Here is a 16,513-nt window from a genome sequence, read left to right as displayed (position 1 = left end):
ACTTGGCTTTTAGCAGGCCTTTGAACTTGTCCCATGTCCTGCTGAGGATATCAAGTCAGACCTTCAGTTTGCATGCAGTTGTGTGCATAAAGCACAATAAAGGCATGGAAATTCCATTATTGTTGTAGCATCTAGAAATCTTCATAATAAAACAGTAAAACACTAGGAAAGTTTCCATTACAAGGAAAGACTGGGGGAAAAAATATAAAATAAAAGAAATTAACTCCCTCTGGAAGACTTTATGCATACTATATTTTTGATTTTCGCAGGTTTTGTAATTTCAAACTATAAAGTTTTTCTGTAGAGGTTGTTCCACCTGCTCAGTGGGAATTTCTGTGATTTACAGGAGCAGACTGATGCCTTCAAGGAACCATGCATTGTCAGGGAAAAGGAAGAGACTGATCAGCATCTCCTGGAAAAGAATAACTTCTACAGAATATTCTTCAACATAAATGCCTTTGCATGTGGAGAGCTGCTGCTCTCACACACAGTCCTGTCCTAAAAAACACACACCTACAACAAAATCTAGGAGCAGGAGGGCTGTTATCATCACAGACTAGTTAAGAGTATGCTATTTCTCCTCCACAGCTCTTATAGATGTTGAGGGCAAATGTTCAGCTCTTGCTGGGAAGGTCTTGGCTGCAGCTGGGAAGTTGAAGAACCAGCCTGTGACAGCCTCAGCTACATGAGAGGCTGTCTTGGGTTCCAATACAGGACATGGCCAGAAATGTGTATTCTGTCACCATCTGTTGAAGCTGGGTGGGGCAGTGATTCCTTATCTCTGTGGCACGTACCATCTGCTAATGGGCCATCTTTAAACCAAGTGGGGCAATTACCTTTATCTTTTCCAGAGCCCATCCTCCCTCCAGGAAGATATCATCTGCTGCTGGGCCATTCAGTCCCACTGTGTGACTGATAAAATTACATCATCCCATGGGAGATGCTCCAGCCAGGGGAGGAGCCAAACCTTTCCTACCTAGATAAAAACTGAGATTTTGAACAGCAAAGCAGCCTTTACTCACTGGATTCCAGAGGAAAACTGAACCTTTCCACATCATCTCTGGACCTTCAGAGGAAAACTGCACCTTCTACAGGAGCACTGCTCCAGCTGAACCACATCTGCCACTGCAGGAGGATGCAGCCACCATTTAATGGGACTGCTACCAACACCCTGACTGACTGACAGGGTGTCAGGTTGTGTTCTGACTCTGTCAGTAGTTTTTTTTGGGGGGTTTGTTATCTGTAATACTGTATTTTCTATTTTAATTTTCCTAGTAAAGAACTGATATTCCTAATTCCCATATCTTTGCCTGACAACCCCTTAATTTCAAGATTATAATAATTTCAAAGAGAGGCTCCTGCCTTTCTTAGCAGACACCTGTCTTTCAAACAAGAACAGATGCCCCACACTCCACACTTTCCAATCTTCATTCAGAGATTTCCAGCCCCACAGCTCCTGGTTCAAGAGCTCCAGCAGCCCACAGACCAAGTGACCCACCCAGTTCTCTTTGCATCCAGTCCCCATTTCTGGGATGGCACAAACATGTGCACACGTGCAAGAGGAGGATGCTGGGGGGGCAGCACCTCCCCTCGCACGCGCTCAGCCACCAAGGGCAATGACACCAGTCTGCGTCACTGCAGGAGGAAACAAGTCATGGCTTGGACCACAACAAACACTTGCACTCTGGCATCCCACTGGAGACCTTGTGACTCTGGTTGTGACTCTTGCCACAAGGCAAGAATGCTCTTCTTGCATGTGTCTGCCCCACACTAGCAGGGGCCTTGTTCAAAGGCTTGACATCAGTGACACAAGTGCAAAATCAAAGCCAGAGCTGGCTGCACTCCAAGGATTCATCCTGCTGATGCCTCAGCTGAGCCAGTTGGAGTTTGTTATCAAGGAAGAGCTGCAGAAACTGTACTGCAAGTGCTGAAGGGATTGGGAACATCATGTATGGAGTACACAGGAGCTGCAGAGCTGTGGCAGGACCAGCCTGACCTTTGTGGTGGGAGAGGACATGGTGGGGTTTACTCAGCACAGCCTTATTCTCCCTCAGCCCAGAGGGCAGTGCTCAGGGACTGCTAATGCAGATAGCCCGAGGGTAAAAACAGAGGCCTTCCTAAAATATCAGATGGAATTGCTGTCTTCTGGCAGAATGGGCAGGTTTCTTTCCATCTGTGTTCCCTCTGACCTAGACCAGCTCTTTGTACCTCAGCCTGGTCCCACGGGCAAGCCCAGTACAGGTTTGGGGCTCTCCTCAACATCCACAGCTGCAAGAGCTAAAATGAAGTCACACCAGGGAAGAGGAGATTCTGCCGAAAACTGGCTCAGTTCCAAACCTATTTTTTGGTCTCAGACCCCATCTCCAGGAGCTGGCTGCCCCAGGCAGCTTCTTCATGGGCTACAGATTTCACTGCAATGGGAGAACTGTCTGATGTCTAGAGCTGCTGCAAATTCAGCCAGAGTCTTTATTAAAGGGGCAATTGGTACAAGCAGAACAATAAATTCTACATCCTCCCCTACAACATATTCCTGTGTCTTTGCTGGAAATGCTTCCAGCACAGATAAACAGTTTTTAAATTTCCTCACATCCCACTCTGCAGCATTAACACACTCCAAGTTTCAACCTGCCCAGAGGGGCAGACAAGATACAGTTCTCAGACAGCTTTTGCAGCCTGCTTTTTTTTCCCCAAACAAATACTCTGCAGATCCTGAAAGGGTTTGTGTGCCACAGCATCACCAGGAATCACAAGATGACACGAAATGGGAACACACTGACCTTCTGGATGCTTTAAGCTCTGGCCAGCAGCAGAGAGAAAACATGGAAGTCAAAAATATGATCTTCTTGGGAGACTTAAGATGAAAAAGAATAAAATGCACCATTTAAATCTGACAGTTGTTACCAAACCCACACATCTCTGCTTACCTCCCTGTCACTGATTTATGAATCAGATGCCTCATGCTCTGTACAGGCACACACATGTTTCACATTGACACAGGTTTTCTTTCCCACACATCTCTGCTGTGCGAGGTGACCATTTGAACTCATTAATTCACCATACAAAGCAAGTATGTTCCTTTAGCTGGTGTCCAGCAGAGCTCAGGTTAAGGGCAGGAGAGTGGAAAGGTCTCCCAGTTTGGGGAAAGGACAGGAGGAGGGAAGGGAGCACGTGAAAGGGCTGCACTTTAAACCAGCACAACTTGCCTTCTCTTCTCCCACAGCATATGGTGTGCACACGATTTGAATGCAAAAAAATAACTCATTACTTCCCAAGCTGGGCATATCTGGAACTGGTGGGTCCCCAAATGAATGTGAGCTTGAGGAGGAAACACTTCAGCTTTTCCTCAACAAAGACACCTGGAGAGATTCAGGCTCTCATACAATGTTTCTCTGTATCTCAGTCTCAGCTGAAATAGTGATGAGGCTCAGATCAGCCAGGTAAGAGAGGCTGAAATAAATCAAATTTCTGCCCAACCCCATCTGAGGGTATGTGTTCACTGTCAGCCCAGTGTTGGGAGGTCCCATATTTGACACCAGCAGCTCCAGAGAAACAATCTCTTCTTTGCTCTTCCCTTTAACTGCTACACAATTTGGGATTAAAGAGGTGAGAGCTTCACTAAGGTGCAGAGCAACAACAACCTTTAGGCAAAGTGCAGATCCTGGCACTGCTCCCTATTGCTCCCTATGTGTCCAAGACCCATCTGTGGTACCTGGACCCACAAAAAACACTTTTACTCATGCAAGAGGCTAAACAACACTCACAGCTCATGAGTTATGTTCTCCATTCCCTCATCAGAGAAATCAGTAATAATCTGGAATATTTGCCTCAAATTCAAATTGGATATCATTAATGCAAAATGTTGGTAATTACTCTGTTTGTGTCAACCAAAAAAAAAAAAAAAAAAAAAAAAAAAAACTGAAGGTAGGAAACAGAAAAAAAAAAAAGATAGACAAATGATTTTAAGGAAATAAATATGTGGTTAAAAGTAATTTCATGGTCAAGAAACAAGTTTCTCCAGGAAATCACTCCAGATTATACATAAATGATTAACCAGAGAAACAGGTGAAAAAAATATATATATATTTTACCCACATCCATATATATACACTCACTTCTTTGTTAAAACCTCTAATGGAAAAATGACGCCCCCATCTCCCACTGAACTTTGGGGCTCTTTATCATATCTCACAAAACAACATCTGTCACCCCAAATTGTAATGGAGATGTTTTGCTTGCTTTAAGATGCTCAGTACTCCTGACTCCCACAGACAGCCCTGTGCAACTGCCTGAAAAGCCCAAAATTAGTAGCAATACAGCATGGATGGAAAAAATCCATGCCAAATATCACTAGAATGCAGTAACATAATTTCCAAGGGATTTTGAGATGTATCCAGAGCAATGGAGACCTGGCTAATTTCTTTTATTTTGCTTTTGGCAGAAGGAAATGGAGTAAAGGGGTTAGACTGAAACTGCCAAGCAGCACAAGAAAATGATAAATCTGCCATGCACAAGCTGGACACAGCAGGTCACTCAGTGCAGGGCATGTGGGGCAACCATTTGGGTCCCCTCTTCATCACTTCACAATGCCAGAAAACTCAGTTGATGTAAATTATTTCTCCCCCTTTGACTTCATTGGCATTGTGTCAGTTTGTAGCAGCTGAGGATGTGACAGAACAGTTTTCACTCCCAGCAAACACTAGCAAAGCTGTGCAAAAATACAAGAATATAAGAATTTGAGGTCTAACATCCTACTGGGATAATGCCACTGATGGCCCTGGTATTTACATGAGACTATAAAATAGGCTTTTTTAATCTTTTCTTGTCCTGACCTTGAGTTTAAGGTATTACAAGGGTGGGTGATAAACAAGCAAATAAATTCTTACAGCCAACAAGCAAAGGATCATCACAGCCACACTGCTTCTGAGCCTGAGTATTATTTTGCTCAGGCAATTGAAAGTTTAAAGGGAAAAAGCTGCAGCAGAACCAGCAGCTGTGAGAGCAGCGTGTCCTTGTGTGCATATGGCTGCAGCATGCCAGGAGGGGAAATGCCTGGAGCCACTGGCACCAGCCCACTGGGGCCAATTCTCCTGGCACAGCACTGAACTAACAGGAAACAAACGTGTCCTGCACAGGTCAGCACTCTTACCTTCACAAATGGAAAACTGGCCTGGAGAGAGAGGAGAGTCCTGCAGGATTTGTGTGGAAGAACTCCCTTAGCACAATGCAGATTTACCATCCCCACCTGCCCCAGGCCCCACAGTCATTGTTCCAAACTGAGGTGCTCTTGCAGTGATGCACCAGGACATGCTCTTTTTCTTGAGACAATCACTCAAAGGAGATGTTGAACCCAGCAAACCTTGCCTTTAAACCTTGCCATTAAACTGCTTCAGGAACTGAGTGACAATGACCTTACACCAAACAGCCTGCAAGTGAACACACTCTTCCAAATACCCACAATTTTGAACCTTTCCATTGGAAGCAAAGGCTTTGTTGGAAGCAAAAGTAAGTATAGCAAATGTCCTGGAACAGTGACAGTGAGGACATGGGCACAGACGGACAACTCAATTGTCCTTCCCCTACTGCTCCACCAGTGTGATCTGCTTCCTGCAGCCTCACAGCACCAGGAGAATATCCCTGTTGTAGCAATAAAGTTAACTGGATCTTGGAGAAATTTAGTGCAATAGGCAAGACAACATTCAAAATTCCAAGGGAAATAAAAGCTGGGAGCCCTTTTACACTGTCAATGTGAATGGCATTTCTGTTGTAAAGATTCTGCATTTTATTTCTGCTGCATCCTCATAAGGTTGCAAGGCAATCCTAAGAAAAAATAAAACCCAATACACAAAATACAGCATCGATTGTGTTTTCACATGTTAGCAACATCAAAGGTCTTGCCCTGCACTGGAAGAGGGCAGTAAGCTTTGACTTTCTGTCTGTGCACTTCATCTGAAGCAAACATTATGTACACACACACACATATATATATACACACACAGGCTACTTATGCAGGAGGAAACCTCTAAGTTTGTCTTCCCAAACATCCCCAGTGGCTTTTATTACAGCACTGCAAGTTTCCTAATGTTTTATGTCCTCAGAGCCTAAAGGGAGCTATTAAAGGGCTGAGTGAGGTTCAGCATCCATTTGTGGATGAAGAATGCAAAGGGCTAGCACTGCCCAGCAGGGGGGCAGGTCCTGAGGCTCTCCAGACAATCAGCAGGCAGTTCAAACGCTGCTGCAGGGATGGTAATCCCATCTCAGCCTGCAGTAAAAGCTCCCTGTGCCATTTTGCAATGCAGCAAATGTTCTCCTTCCTTAGAGCAGCAATTTCTTCTCCTCTCTCTTATGTCTTACTGCATTCAAAGGCAGTGCCAAGGTTCCTTCCTCCTCCAAAATCTCTCAGACACAGCCAAAATACTTGCCAGATGTCTAGGGGAGCCACTGCATTAACAGAGTGTATATGCAGAAAAAGATTTGTCATTTTAAAAGAATATTTAATTTCCTTAGAACTTCTCTCTCCCCACCGCTGCCTCTCAATAAACAACTGTCAGCTATGTGATATCTCAGCTGGGAAAAAACCATAAAGATGATACAAAACTGCTAGGCACAGGAGTTTTCTGTGCAGAACTGCAACACCAAGGAGCAGCAAGATGAAGGATCCAGTGGTCCAAGGGGGTAGCTCGATCCATGGGTTTTCATTTAGGAGTTACAAATTATTGCCTCCAATCCAGAGCTTGAATCCTCAGCCAGCAGATGCTTATTTAATTCATGGCAAGATCTTGGCAGGAAGTCTGACATTTTCAGAAGATAACTGCAGTTAATAGCACAGATCTACTTAATCACTTCAGTCAGGACAGAATGACCCAGTGCTGTCTTTTGATCTGATTTATGAAATGATGGCATCAACTTGAATAAAGCCACTGGCTGCTACAGTGTTGATGACATGTTCTACAGTGCTCAAACACATGGTTTTGGGGAAAGCAAGGAGAGCTAAAGAAGATGCTGTGACAGAGGGCCACATCTTCCTCAAGGACCCCAGCTTGGCATGTTAACAGGCAAAGAAAAAAGCCTGGGACACAATTTTTCCCACAAGGCAAAATTTAGGCTTGGAAACCCACATAACCCCCTAAAAGAGAGTCTGAAAACATAAAAAAAAAAAAAAAAAAAAAAAAAAAAAAAAAAAAAAAAAAAACACTAAAAGGGGAGATACAGTTGGTATTTCAAGTCCCTCCTTCCTAATTCTCCTTAGCTACTGTCCCCTCTCTCCAGAGAGGCACCATCCCCACAGGGCTCAGCACATCAGCACCACACTGACCACCAATTAACAGAGCTCCTCCTTACTGTGATCCCTCCATGGTCACCTTCAGGCCAGCTCCCCCAGAGGAGTCACCTCATCAGTTTCCTCACAGATTCTGAGATGTCCATATGATGCACAAGTGTCTCCTGAACCAGTGGTCTGCAGCCTGTAAGGTGTGGACCAGCCAGCATGGGCTGGAACTGGTCTGTGGAATGGGAAATGGGTCTGTGGAATGCTTCAAGGAAAAACAAATAATCCAAAAAAGGACTCCTCACTTATCAGCAGGACTTTGACAGTGGAGAGCACTGGTAGCTGGTCAATTGTCAGGCAAAGATCATGATTAATATTTTGTTATCATTGTTTCTGATTTAAGAAGTTTTAAAATACAGCTTTGCACAGGGTTTCAGTCCTGGTGATTTCACTGGCACAAAACAAACTGGCCTGCAGGTCTTTTTTAATAAAGCTCTATGGTCCAATCACTTACACACCACCAGTACACAGACATCAGGCTGTCCAGCCCTTGCTGCTTCCAGTGTAGAAAAAAGAAAATGGAAAATATCAGGATATATTTGCACCAGAGTTTTGTGGCTTCCTTGTCTTGCAGACACTTTACAACCCAAGGGTCAGTGCCATGAGTTTATAACTGCACCTGTGCTGGCTCAAATGCTGCCCTTCAGGAAATAGCAGCAATAAACCCATCATCATAGAATCATCACAGAATGGTTTGGGTTGGAAGGGACCTTAAAGATCATATGGTTCCAACCTCCTTGTCATGGACAGGGACACCTTCCACTAGACCAGGCTGCTCAGGGCCCCATCACACCTGTCCTTGAACATTTCCAGAGACATCCCCAGCTTCCCTGCTTCTCTGGGTAACTTGTTCCAGCATCTCGCCACCCCCACAGTAAAGAATTCCTTCTAAATATCGAATCCAAACCTATTCTCTATCAGTTTAAATACATTCTCCTTTATTTTGTCACTTCTGCCTTTGTAGACTGATCTATACACCACCTAGATTCTCCCATAATCACAAGGAGAGACTGAAAGGTACCAGGGAATGCTCCAGCCCTGGCCAGGCTGCCTCCTCCCATCCCACCTCTCTGCAGCCCATGGATGCCAGGGGAAAAAGTCCCATCAGTTTCAAGATGTTGCATCAGCCCTTTGGTCTGCAACAGCCAAGCAGTGAGACACAAGGGCTAGGAATGCATGCCCTCCTTCCAGCACACCATTTTGCAGAGGATTCCCTTACACATGGCTTACACAACCAACCAATAGGATTTAAAAAATTATTCATAATGAGTTTTCTTGAAAGAATCAATTTATTATTTCTAAGTGTTTGGATGAATTTGAAAGCCACAATCACCAGGAAATTTTCTAAATGAAGTTCTGAAAAATGAGGATCATGTCACATCATCCACCATCTATTAGTGAAATGAAAGATAGAGGTGGAAAAATAGCTTTCACCACAGCCAAAATAGCACCCTAAAATGAGAATGGCCTTTATGTGTTCTTGCTGCTGAATCTTCAGGTCTTGTATCCACATGACAAGACCCCTGCACAAGATACCAGGCATTTCCAGCAAACCCCACCCACCGCAGCATCGTTCATTTAATCTCCCACTACCTGACTCTTCTCCTGACTGAAAAATCAATGCTAATAAGGAGCTTTGGGAAAAGACTCTGTTGAAGCTTCATCTTGTATGGACTAATTTTGACCTGCTATCTAATGACTAAGAGGCTTTAAAGAACCTATAAGCCCAACCAAGAGATTTTTAAATGTCTCCTTCCCAAACAGTTCTCCCTGCTGATGAAGACATCTAAATGCATGAGGATGGGTTTATGTGCTACCTCAGTCCCTCTGCCAGGGGCCTGAGGGTGAGGCCAAGGCTGGCACTGAGCTGCATCAGCCCCATGATGGTGCAGTGACCCCCAGTGAACAGAGCCCAGTGAGCCTCCAGTGAACAGAGCTCAGTGAATCCCCAGTGAACAGAACTCAGTGAGCAGAGCTCAGTGAATTCCCAGTGAACAGAGCCCAGTGAGCAGAGCTCAGTGAACAGAGCCCAGTGAGCCCCCAGTGAACAGAGCTCAGTGAATTCCCAGTGAACAGAGCTCAGTGAGCAGAGATCAGTGAATCCCCAGTGAGCAGAGCCCAGTGAACACAGCCCAGTGAATCCCCAGTGAACAGAACTCAGTGAACAGAGCTCAGTGAATCCCCAGTGAACAGAGCTCAGTGACCAGAGCCCAGTGAGCAGAGCTCAGTGAACAGAGCCCAGTGAACAGAGCTCAGTGAATTCCCAGTGAACAGAGCTCAGTGACCAGAGCCCAGTGAGCAGAGCTCAGTGAGCCCCCAGTGAACAGAGCTCAGTGAATTCCCAGTGAACAGAGCTCAGTGAACAGAGCTCAGTGAATCCCCAGTGAACAGAACTCAGTGAACAGAGCCCAGTGAGCAGAGCTCAGTGAGCCCCCAGTGAACAGAGCTCAGTGAATTCCCAGTGAACAGAGCTCAGTGAACAGAGCCCAGTGAGCCCCCAGTGACCAGAGCCCAGTGAACAGAGCCCAGTGAACACAGCCCAGTGAACACAGCCCAATGAACAGAGCCATTCCACCTCGCTGGAGACAGCAGCAGGGTGGGAATCAGCTGCAGCTGAAGGGAAGAGAGTGAGCTCTGCTCATTCAGATAAATTGCTGCTGGAGCAAGAACCCAAGCCTGAAGACAAACATGCTCTCAGGCAATGGTTAGGGTGGTTTGACACAGCTTTGGGAGACTTGTTCTCAATTCCCTGCTCCCCCAGAGCTTTTCTTTGGTACCATACTTTAACCTTTCTGTCCACTGAATGGAAACTGTGAGCACTGTATGGTTTTAACATCCACAGCAAGCAAACAAATTATATTCTGCCCCCTACATGTGGGCAGCCCTACTGTAAATCTTACCACTTGGGGACCACTAAGTTGTGAATTAGGATATGTTCATTTTTGAAATACTTCCTTTTATGACTAGTCAGCTCTTCCAGTTCATTTGTCTCTTCTGTTCCATGTTGTACTCCCATCTGTGATCAATAATCACATTTGTCTGATCACCAGAACAGCTGCTCTCTTATTTTTTACACCTTTCTACAGCTTCTAGCACTATGAGTACTCAATCTTTAAATCAAAGGTCCTGAAATACCTTCATTTGCACCCAAATACAAATAAGCACACCAGTATTATTAGTAGAGTGTTAGGAAGATGCTTTGTTTTTTGAAGATGCACCTATCAATATTGGAAAGTGCTATGAATTTTTCTTTCAAATACAAAGCTTCTTCCATATTAAACAGAATATTTACTGAACTTCCAAAAGAAGCTCAGATTTGTTTTCCCTGCTATTGAGTAGCCTTGACCACGGAGGCAGATACAGGGAAGGATGGATCCAAGATTAAATATTGACCCAGCCTGAGCAAAAGCTGCCTCCCTTTAACAAGAGAGACTGAGAAATTCTCAGCTGCCAGTTTCACAATTCCCTCCTGAACACAGTAATGCATTTATAATAATGCCTGCTATTAATGCAAATGAGGAGAAAAAAAAAGCCCTGGTTGCAGAATACAGCAGAGTATTTATCCCAGCTAAACATCACTGTCTTATCACTGATAGGAGTAGGAAGGAAACTGAACTCCACCACATCAAACCAGCTTTTAACACTGAGATCCATCCTGATAACATCACAGCAGTTTATCAGCAGGATCTCATCCATCACTAGCTCCAAACAGGGACTGTGATGAGGTACCATCCCACCAGAGCCCTGTGTCATTCCCCAGTGCCTTGCTTTCATCCCAGTATCAGCATGCCTGGCAGAGGCAGCAGTCCAGCCCCCATGGGGCTAATCCAGAGGGACCAAGGTGCCTAGAAGAGCTCTGTGCTCCAGAGAGCTGCCAGCTGTGAACCACCAGCACCTCAGACCTTGGGGCTGCTCTCACCTGTTACACACAGCCCCAGCCTGTGGCTCACAGGGAGAGCTGACACTGCTGTTCTGTGCCCCATTTCAGCACGAGGATGACATCTGGTAATTGACTGGAGACACATCCCCAAGCACACTGGGTGTGTCCAGCCCACTGTGCATCTCCATGAAGCTGAATTCTGGGTCTGGCTCTGCTTCCCCTCTGTGCCACAGGTGGCTGTGTCACCCACAAGGGCCACACCTGCCTCCACACTGGCACAGCTGGCACAGGCTCCCCAGCACACTGTGCCAGGCCCTACAGGATCCCTTGCACCCAAGCCCAGTCACTGGGTCACCAGGGGTCCCCTTGCCTGCTCTCTGCAGCTCTGCCCTCTGGAACCACCCTCAGCACATGAGAAGGGTGAGCAGGGGGCTGGTCCAGCAGAAATCCTGAACCCCAGCACCTGAGCTGGCTCTGAGCCAGCAGCACACTGCAGCTCCCATCAGAAGGGCCACCTCTGGGCAACATGCTTTACTATTGCCACCAACACAGAGTTATCAGGATGGAAAACAACCCCAAAATGTGGTGGTGGTGGTGGTGTGCCTTTGTGCTCCTGCAACAGAATGTTATGTGAAATGGAAAAACTATATAGAGGGAAAAAAATGCTGTTTTCCAGTAATTTCCACAAACTTGCCATTCTTTATTTGGTCATTCTACAGCTCTCATCCATCGTTAGATTATCATGCAGAAGGAAAATGGGATGAAGCTGAAAGATAACAAAGCCCTGGCAAGACTCCAACCACGACTAGACATTTTGATGAGTAGCAAGCATGACCAGAGTTAGAGCAGTAAATATTTAATGTTATTTTTGAAATGAAGTCTCAGGAAAGATGTAAACTCTTATGATTTGAGAGGCATTAGCTAACCTCTAATTACAGAGGGAAGGGGAGGAATGGAAACTTTTCTGAGATAAGGGATAACCTAACTGTTTGCTGCAGTTTCTTGGAACACCCTTGGTCTGCCCTGTTCTGGTCATTGTCAAAATCCTGGTCTAGAAGACTTGCAGGTCTGAGGGAACTTAACAGCTCCTAAATTCCTAGAAAAGCAGTTGTAACTTATACTTTGCTTGCTACAAACATTTGATTTTCTACAGTAATTATAGAAATATATTATTATCTAAACCCAGATGTTTTGTTACAGGAAAAACATTACCATAGCTACTTTTTTTTTCCTCCCAGGAACTATAATTAATAGTTTGTCTATTACAAATACCTGGATTTTATATATGCACATACACACGCACACACAAACATACACACATAAAAATAGAGAAATTAGGTATTGGAAACCATATTAAAGTGTTTTTCTGGCATATAATAAAGGTAGAATGAGAAAAGAGCTTCCCATTGCAGGAGACCCAAGCTTAAACACTTTTCCAGGTTGATTGTACAAAGCAATACAGGAAGACCATAAGACTCATTGATATACAACATGATCTATTCAGTTCTCTGAAAGTTTAATTATTAATGTGCAGTCTGCTTCACTTCTCTTTCCTCTGTACAGTGTTGGATCTATTTATTGTTTTGGGGTTTTTTTCCCACAACTAATTTTCACCACCTTTTGTAACAGCCAAAGCAAGAGCTCTCCAACCTTGACTGGGTCCCTCAAAACAAATGAGTCATGACACTGTGTGTGCCCAGGGTACAGCCCCTTCTGCTTTCAGCCTGCCAGGGCAGGAAGGTGGGGAGTGCTTTTCTGTGGAAGCAGCTGGTTTTGGTTTTGTACAGAGGAGGGACAAAAGATGCTCCTTGCAGCTGTGAAGGTTGATCATGGTCCTCAGATCCACAGCCTCAACACAGGATGGTTTCACCTCCTGCCCAAGCATGTGTTCTTTTGCTGTAGCAGGTCACCAATGGAATTTGATGGTAAACCACAAACTTCTGTCTAAACCACCTAGTGATTTCTTGGGTATTATAGGCTCCAGCTCAGCAATCTTTCCCCCACACCTCTGGGAAGGTGGAAGCTGAGGAATGCCACAGGCATGCAGAGGTGGCCAGAGAGCTTGTGGAATCCCCACCCCTGGAGATGCTCAAGACCAGTCTGAACAGGGCTCTGAGCAACCTGGTCTAGTATGGGGGGCAGGGGTGTTGAACCAGGTCCCTTCCAACCCAAACAATTCTATAATTCTGTGATAAAGCAGCACTCAGGGCAGGTGCCAGAACAGATGTGCTGGAGCAGCCAGTGCTGGTCCAGAGACACATGGCAGCATTTGGGACTAGTGAGAGCCCTCCATGTGCTGCAGGCCATGCCAGATTCACAGCAACTGCTCACCAAGGGTGAGAGTGCTCTTTCTGCAAGAAGGAGCTACAGAAATACCCCAGCTGAGCAGGTCAGGTAGTGCCAACAGAGAGCCTCAGCAGAAATGCCCAAATGTGCCTGCTGGGAATCCTGCTGGGGCCCTACTGAGCCAGAGCTGGAGAGGAGAGGGAGAGAAGAGAGAAGAGAGAAGAGAGAAGAGAGAAGAGAGAAGAGAGAAGAGAGAAGAGAGAAGAGAGAAGAGAGAAGAGAGAAGAGAGAAGAGAGAAGAGAGAAGAGAGAAGAGAGAAGAGAGAAGAGAGAAGAGAGAAGAGAGAAGAGAGAAGAGAGAAGAGAGAAGAGAGAAGAGAGAAGAGAGAAGAGAGAAGAGAAGAGAAGAGAAGAGAAGAGAAGAGAAGAGAAGAGAAGAAGAGGATTCTGCCAAGCCCATGGAGCTGATCAAAGCATGGCAAGCAAAGCACTGCAGGCAGTGCCATGACCAACAGACAATGGGGCACAGTGGCAGCACTGACACACAGTGACAATGCCACCATGATGTGCCACTGTCTCCAAAGCAGTGGTGCCAGCCAGCTGGGCTGGGCACAGCCCCTCAGGAGCTGGAGTGAGTGCTGGCAGCAGTGGTCTGACTTTGGTACAGACCATGCAACACAACACACTCCCACTGCAGCACTTGCACTCAGGCTGAGCCTAAGGAGCTTCTCTGGTGGTTGCATTCAGATAGCAAAATAAAAAAGTGAGAGGAAGGTGATTCCTGTGGGACTCAGCAAATCTAGCAACACCAATCCTGGGCAGCCCATTTGGTGCTGCTGTTCACTGTGTAAGACTCCCTTTGAAAAATTCAGATTATTTTTCTGCATTTTCCTGAAAAATTCCTCCTCTGTGAGATGGCACCTAATGTTCAGCAGCACTTATAGACATTGATTTGCTCTGCATCCTGATTGGTTTTGATCTTCCAGTGATGCTACTGAAGAGTCACAAGCCCTTCCTCTTGGCCCAAATTCAAATCCTGTGCTTGAAACCTGATGCTCAGCAAGCACTGACATTGTTTGCCTGCTGAGAAATGGGCATTTCAGGCAACAGGCTGTTGATTAGAGGAGGTGACAGAACTGCTGAGTGGACAAATCACTTCTGAAGAAGAAATACAGATCGATTTGCAGCCTCAGAAAATCACGCAATGTAAATTTGTCTGCTCTCCCATTTACAGCCTGCACCGCGCCTATCAGCAGATCTGTTATCCTCGCACAAAGATCTCCTTAAAAAGGGTGTCTCGGATCTCATCGGTGACTCGGTCACACGTTGTTTTAGGTGCAGAGCCTGCTCCCTGATGCTCAGGCACTGTGTGGTTTATCCAAGCATCGGGCTGTGCCTGCAGAGGGGCTCAGGCTGTGTGCTGCCCCTGCCACTCTCGGTGTGTCCCAAACCCATCCAGCAGCCCTCCTCCATCCCCAGCGCCTCGCTGGGGAGGAAGCGGCGCAGACTGACCAAATTCCGATCCCCTTACACAGCCCCTCAGAGTCACTCTCTGGACGTCTCAGCACAGCCTTGGCCGCTTGCTCAGAGCCGAAAATGCAGCGAAGATCCAGAGAGCTAGACTCTTCCTTTACAGGAGAAATTGAGTGTGGGATATTCCCAGCCTCAGGCTAATCAGACCCCAGAAATTTCCCTGCACTGCATGTAGCCTCAAGCTGTGGCTGTTGTTATTGACATTATTTAAAATACAAAACAAAACTAAAACAACAAACCATTTTGGGAAATAAGAATCCAGCAAAAGCCTCAGCCAAGGGGTGGGAGGGAAATGCAGCAGCTAAAGAAACCCCTGAAGTGCCCAGTATCAGCTCCTCCCTTACCTGCAGCAAAGGTTTAATTGCAACCTTACAGTGGCACAGGAGGTGATGAAAGAGATGTACACACACAGAAGCACAGAGCACTTCATAGTTATAACTGCAAATGCTGATCTAGGTTCAGACCACAGAAATTTCCCATGGTCTGATCTCCAGCTTCCCTAGACTGCAGAAGAAATCTATCCCCTAAGCAGACGGGGTGGGATTGTTCTCCCTTTGGATCTTTCTTTTAAGGCTTTCCAGATCCAAGTCCCAGATGAGCCATCCCTTTGCTGGGGAGCTATTTGGAGCTGCAGAGACCAGGACTCAGACCTGAAGGGTAAACATGAGTCCAAAGCATGGGAGGGGCTGTGAGCTGGCCAAGTATGGAGCTGTAGGGAAGCAGCTGACAAACTGTGAACAGCATCATTCCCAAAGCCTCACTGACAAGAGACAGCTCTCCCTGCTATAGGTGAAGAGGGACAGACACTGAAGATGATGGTGCCTGTGAGGCTGAGCATCCTTCAGCTGAGCAGCTCACTGAAACCATCCTGTTCTGCTTCCTGAGCAAGAGCTTCCCATGACAAGAACCCAGAGAGAGCCTTCTACAACAAAACCCACACTGTAAAAACTAATTAAAATGTTTAATTAGCTTTTGATTAACAGCATATTTCAAAATCCTTTAGAGACTTGCAGATCAGCAGAGGCACAGCTTTGGAGTCCGGGACTGTTCTGTTTGGAAGCGCGTTCCCTCCTTGAGAGCAGACACGCAATTCCGTTCCCGCTTCAATTGCTCCTCATTTGCAAAGCCAGAGCATGAAGCAAGTTGTGTTAATGTGTCAAAATAGGGAGAGAAATAGAGAGAGCAATGGATCACTGAGTCTTTGAAGGGAAAAGCAATATTGCAGTAATTTATAGGAGGGAGAGTTTGTGGGTGGGACAGTCGCTCTCAAAGAACAGCGGCGCTCAGCCAGTAATCAGAGCTTGTTTGAGAAGAGCATCACTGCCATCTTCAGGATGGCTGCTTTCTCTTTCCCAGCATGTGGCAGCTCTCTGGGAGCAGTTTTTGGTTTGTGCAATACAAAAGAAAGCTTTCTGCAACTCCAGCCAAAGTCATATTTTCAGTTATTATTGATGCTCTGTGGAGGATGGTTTGGTCCAATGCTTCCCACC

The sequence above is a fragment of the Oenanthe melanoleuca genome, chromosome 2, assembly GCF_029582105.1.
Source record: "Oenanthe melanoleuca isolate GR-GAL-2019-014 chromosome 2, OMel1.0, whole genome shotgun sequence".
Lineage (NCBI taxonomy): Eukaryota > Metazoa > Chordata > Aves > Passeriformes > Muscicapidae > Oenanthe > Oenanthe melanoleuca.
This window is presented reverse-complemented; position numbering follows the sequence as displayed.